At 39.3% G+C, this 5,629-nt stretch overlaps 1 non-coding gene across 1 annotated transcript; it reads right to left on the bottom strand.

Moving 5' to 3' along the window:
* Positions 1 to 308: 308 nt before the first annotated feature.
* LOC111726343 lies at positions 309 to 438 on the bottom strand. Its single transcript, XR_002774145.1, has one exon. It is a non-coding gene; the product is annotated as a small nucleolar RNA SNORA51 (small nucleolar RNA).
* Between the last annotated feature and the right edge of the window lie 5,191 nt (positions 439 to 5,629).

Genomic DNA, 5,629 nt, shown 5'->3' with positions numbered 1-5,629 from the left:
AGAGGAGGAGAGACACCGACAATCCTCCTACCACCACCTGCACCTGATGACTCTGCTGTTTGCCCCCACCACTCCAAGGATCACAATTTAATTAGCCTCCTGATCAACAGTCTCACTTTGCCTGAACACATCCCCCCCCCCCCAACACGATTCTTTTACAGACTGGGTGACATGGGCCCCTATTTTTTTTTTCATTGATAGCTATAAATTTTACCAGGGAAAGGAAATGCCCTCACCATGTGAACAGTCCTCTAGAGATACTCTGTGACTTTAGAAATGAAATGGAATTTATCCCTTTGATTTTTTCCCCATATTCCCCCGTTCATAATATGGACCAGGCGTGGGGCCTGGCTGGGGCGGACCGAGGGTAGGTTTCCTCGGCCTCCTCCTCCTATACAGTCAGTGTGAGAACACAGCCTGTGGTAAGACCAGGAGGTCGAAACCTTTGATTTTTAACACTCAAAGAAACCCTGCTTTCCCTTGCCCGTCACAGGGAAAACTGCAATTTAGCAATTTATGTATGAAATGGATAATTTTATTTGGCTAAACTTATAAGATGCAGTATGAATTGGGTTCTTCTTAAGGCATAAATTATCTTTTCAATCTGGTAAAATGACACATGTATTAATTTATATAATATTGTAATGCTAAGGTTAGAAAATTTCTATGCATGCTAGTGAAAAATCACTTAGGGAGTTAATCTTGTCCATATTTTTTTATTGAGTAGTTTTGGAGAAGACGTGGAAAGTTATATTGCTTGAATAGAATAGAATATGGTATTTGTGAATTTCCATATACATTTTTCCTGATGTCCACTTGTTCAGTAAGCCTACATAAAAAGGATTAAAGCTGCCATTAAGCAGGGGGTCAATGGCTCTCTGTTTAAAGTGTGTGCCACTATTCCAAGCAATAATGTGCCTATTGTCTTGGAAAATGCTAATTGTTAAATTGATTGTGATATTCATGTTCCAACACTTGGGTTAGAACATTGCACAATGTACCACGTGATGATGGAAAATAGCTTATTGTCTGAGGCTCTGCGGTAACAGGTCCACATCTCTCTCAATTATGAAAGGTTGCTTCAGCACCACAATTGTTTTGCTAAATGTGAATAGCCAGAGCAGAGAAGGAAAGTGCAAGGTTTTAAATTATGCTCATTCTTTTCATTAGGGAGGTTGCCCAGATTAATAGATGCTGAGCAAGGAGATTACGTTTTACATATTTTGGGTTCCAAGGGGGGCCACCAAAGCCAGCATAATGAGACTTGGCCATTTGGTTCTGTCTTGTGCTGCTACTTTGTGAAATTGGCAAGTTACCCTTGGGGAATCTTGTCTAAGAAAAAAAGTATTTGGACAAAACAAACAAACAAAAAATTCTGAGTCCCTTCTAGCTTTTTAAAATATGAGATACCACTATGTCAAAAAAATTTTTTCCACTGTGTCAAATTTGGTTGGTACTTAAGAACTAACAATCTCCAGTCTTTCATCCGCTGGTTACCAAAGCCTTTTCATGTGTTAAGAATTGTGTTTATGTTGAAGCACAGAGATTAATTAATTCATTAATCCAGCATGTGTTATCAAGAGTTTGTAATCTGGCCCAATCCTGGGAAACTGATTAATGGTGAAGTTACTGAGACATTGTTAGCACAAGTGCCCTACTACCTCTAACTGTAATGCAACGGCTAATGTTTGGTGCTGCATCGGAGAAAATATTGCCACAAGGAACAAGACCAGGAAACCTGTATTAATGTTAAATTTACTGAGTGTGATAATTGAATTAGGGTTATGTAGATGTCCTTGATATTAGGAGACATGATAAAATGTTTGAGGTTACAGTGTCTGCAACTTACTCTCAAATGACTCAGCCAAATACAAATATATACATATATACACACACACACAGCAGAACCTCCATAGCTGACCGCCTCTCTACCCTGACCACCTCCTTCATTTGGCCAAATTGTCATAGACTGGACACGCGCCACAGGTACATGTCAGCACGTAGGCCTGGTTCCTTAGGGTGACCACCTCTGTGTGTTGATCAGTGTGTTACAGTCCCTTGGGTGGTCAACTTACTGAGATTCTGCTGTATGCAGAGGGTGCCAGAAATATATATACACATTTTAAGAAAGGAAAAAACTGTATTGAGATTGTAATGCTCTCTGTACACCGATAGCATGTCATCTTGTCTATTGTGTCTTGCATTGCCTGTAATTGCAGAAGTCCAGCCTGACTCAGGCGTTACAGTTCTAAGACATCAATCTCACATCGTCACTGTGCAGTCTCTCTGCTTATCTGCAGCTCTAAACTTCCCCTAATAATTTTGCATTGAACTCAGTTGGGAGGATTCCTGTTAGACTATTTTTTTTCGGTCTACTTTTAAAAGTTTCATTTGAAATAAAAATGTCCAAAAGAACCCACATATGGCTGGAGGATGATCAGTGCAACAGCCAGTGTGAAACTGCTGATCTGATGACCTTGCAGCCTTAATTATTGTCCTTTATAATAACCATAAATGCTTTTTCTGGTCATTGATTTTGAAAGCTTTCAGAACAATCAGATCTACTATGCTGCAACTTGGATCATTAAAAATATTATATATTTTAACATACGTAAAATGTATATTTCAAAGGAAATAAAAGCCATCTAATTCATGATCCATAAGACTACAATCAAAAAATGAAAAGTGTGATATTAAGCAAATCTTCACCAAGTCCTCATCTAAGTTTCTTTTCTCTGCAGAACAATGTCCCCATTGTTGATTTTAGGTTCAGGAGAATATTAAGTATTTTAGAAGATATTAAGAAAATAAAATCATAGTTTTTTAAAGGTTTATAAGAAAGGCAAGGGATAGTCACCTGATTAGACAAAAATATTTGGGGAAGAAAAGTATGAACATTAAAATTCCTTTAGAAACATTCTCTAAAGAAAAGGATGCTCTATTTTCTTGGTTAATTTGAGTTTTCTATAGATCCACAACATACAAATATCAGATTTGTCAGATTCACAGTATACAAAGATCTTTACCCATTCAGAAAACACATTCTTCTTAGTAAAGTATCACAGAATGGGAAAGAAAGATCCAGTGTACTTGAGACTATAGGAAGCCAGTAGATGATCCAATACATGCCCACATAGGAGGAAAAAACCCAATTCAATTCAAGTTGGGGAGAGGGGCATGGGGGGATAGGGGTGCTCCCACTTAGTGGCCGCAATGTAAATTTGTATGGTACACCTTTCAGGTGCAGGACACATATACAAGAGAGACTTTACCTAGCAAATTCAAATGCTGTGACATGACTCAGATTAACCTGAAATGGAAAAAAGAAAAAAAGAAAGAAAAGAAAAGAGTGCTTTGTTATTAGAAGAAAGAAGAAATGGCAGAGATGGGAGAGGGTAGTCTTTAAGCTTAACGTAACCCTATGCCTTTGGGTGCTATAATTTTAGGTAAACCAGTCTTGTATTTTTTTTTCCTCTCTGATGTCTGCTTCTTTTCACTGCGAAGATTCAACCTTCAAAGAAGAACTTGACAGGCTGTGCTCTGTTAATCTAGCCTTCTGGGAAACTGCGTTTAGTTGAATAACAGCAACAAATCTGTGAGCTCATGGCTGCTCTCCTGGCTCATTCATCTCAACCAAGTGGCAGCAGAGAACTCAAATGAGCCGTACAGAAGTGCATTTCACAAACAACTCCAGCTCAGAGTTCTTGAATAATGTTACCTTTCTGTTTTAAAAAAGTTGTATTATGTTCATCATTGAAGCATAATGGAAAGTATTTTGGATTTTGAGAGGGAGAATTATTAATGTGAAAATGTTCTGGTACTATGTCTAAATTATTTAAATGGTAATCCAAAAAAGTTTCTTCTCAGAAGTAATATTGTTTTATACATGCCATATAAGAGGAATCATCATGCATTATTGAACAGTCAAAAATTTTGAACAGATTATAGAGTAAGGAAGATTTGTGCAATTAACTATTTATATTTAATATATTTCTTTTGCTGTTCTCTGGCGACCTATAAGGCCCTTGAATGTACTTAGTTCCTCCTTTATTATCTAATGCTTGTTTTGCCTTCTAATTGTTTTATATATAGAAGTATTGTTTCTTCTTAGTTGTGAGACAAGCCAGGGGACAACTAGAGGGAGAGGAAACACAGGTGTAGACAGAGCCCAGGCGGATAGATTCTCCTCTGGAGAGCTGGTCCCTGCACGGGAGAAGCTGGGGCTCCAGCTCACAGTGCCGGTGGCAGCAGTAACCATGGGACAAGCACAGCAAGGTTGCTATTCTAGAACTCTGATGGGCCAAACAGAGCATGGAAGCAGAAAGTCACTGGACAGGGGAAAACATGGGCTGGGGCTGGGGACTCCTTCATTTCAGGGTGCTCTGCCTCTAAGGCCTCAGATGGCCGTTTGAGGGTCTGAGGAGTGGATCTATCCAGTGAGGGGGAGGGTCTGTAAGTGCTTAGTTGGTTCAGGTTTTAGGCAAACAGGCTAAATTTCAGAATAGGATTGTAGGCCCAGTGGTAGGAATAAAAGGTTCTCTTAGGACAACAAGGAAAAGGCCAGTCCTTATCTAACCTAAGTAGACAAGGGAGAGTGAACACTGGATTTAGGGCAGAAAAATACATCCCAGTCTCCTCTGCTGAGAGTCCTGGGGTTCATTGTCAGGTAGGGTTCTGCCAGGTGTTTGGTTAGGGGAGATTCTCAGTTAGGGGTTGCTGGTGCAGGCCAGGGCATCTGTAGGCAGGAACTGATGGATTACCTGATTTCTAGGATCCCTGCATCTCTCTCTCTGGCTCTTCCAGAGCCCAGCGCAGCATCCATGCAAGGAATATGCTCAGACCAGGTACTGAGTTGACACTTGTGAGTTGCACTGTGTTTGCCTCAGTAGATGTAAGTGAATAGTGCAAATCCACGTCAGGAACTCCCATTTTGCCTGTTTAGGACGGTTTCAGGATATATTCAGATGAAAGCTCTTGTTTCTACTCCTACTTTTGAAAGTGGTCTTTGAAAATATTTCTTGCTGGTGTCCCACGGACCATAGCCAATTAATAATGTTCATCTTCTTTAAAACGGAATTAAACCCTATACTCATATCTATGGATTTGTCATCAAGACTGCAATTATATATTGAAAAAAATTAACATTACTGAGACTATATTTCTGCCACATTTGGAATTCAGACATTGATTAAAATGAAATTGTTTCTATGTATACAAATGATGCTACTGCAAGCTATTGGAAGACGTGTCCCTTGAATATTAGTAGGAAAGATTTGTCCTTTGACATTCATGTGGTGAGTTCTGTCTTTAGGGACAGCATGTTTCTTTCACCCCAGGCAACAATCTATAATTCAGTGTAACTAAGCTTATGTATTTTCCAATGCTTCCCCCTTTCTTCTCTTGCATAGGGCTTCTATTTCCTTTATGAAATTTCCACTTTCTGAAAATTTCTTAGTAATTTTTAAACTTTAAATAAAATTATTTAAAAAAAAATTTCAGATTAACATGAGAGTACAAACAACTAGGTCACAATATTTGCCTTTGTTAGGTAGAGTCCCTGTTGTAGCTGTGTCCCGCCCCAGGAGGGGTGCCGTGTGCCCTTACTGGTGTTTGCTCAGTGGGAGCTCAC

Source organism: Otolemur garnettii, unplaced genomic scaffold (genome assembly GCF_000181295.1).
Source record: "Otolemur garnettii isolate 467f Iridium unplaced genomic scaffold, OtoGar3 scaffold00061, whole genome shotgun sequence".
NCBI lineage: Eukaryota > Metazoa > Chordata > Mammalia > Primates > Galagidae > Otolemur > Otolemur garnettii.
Note: the sequence above shows the minus strand (reverse complement) of the source record. Positions and strands in the feature narration are given on the sequence as shown.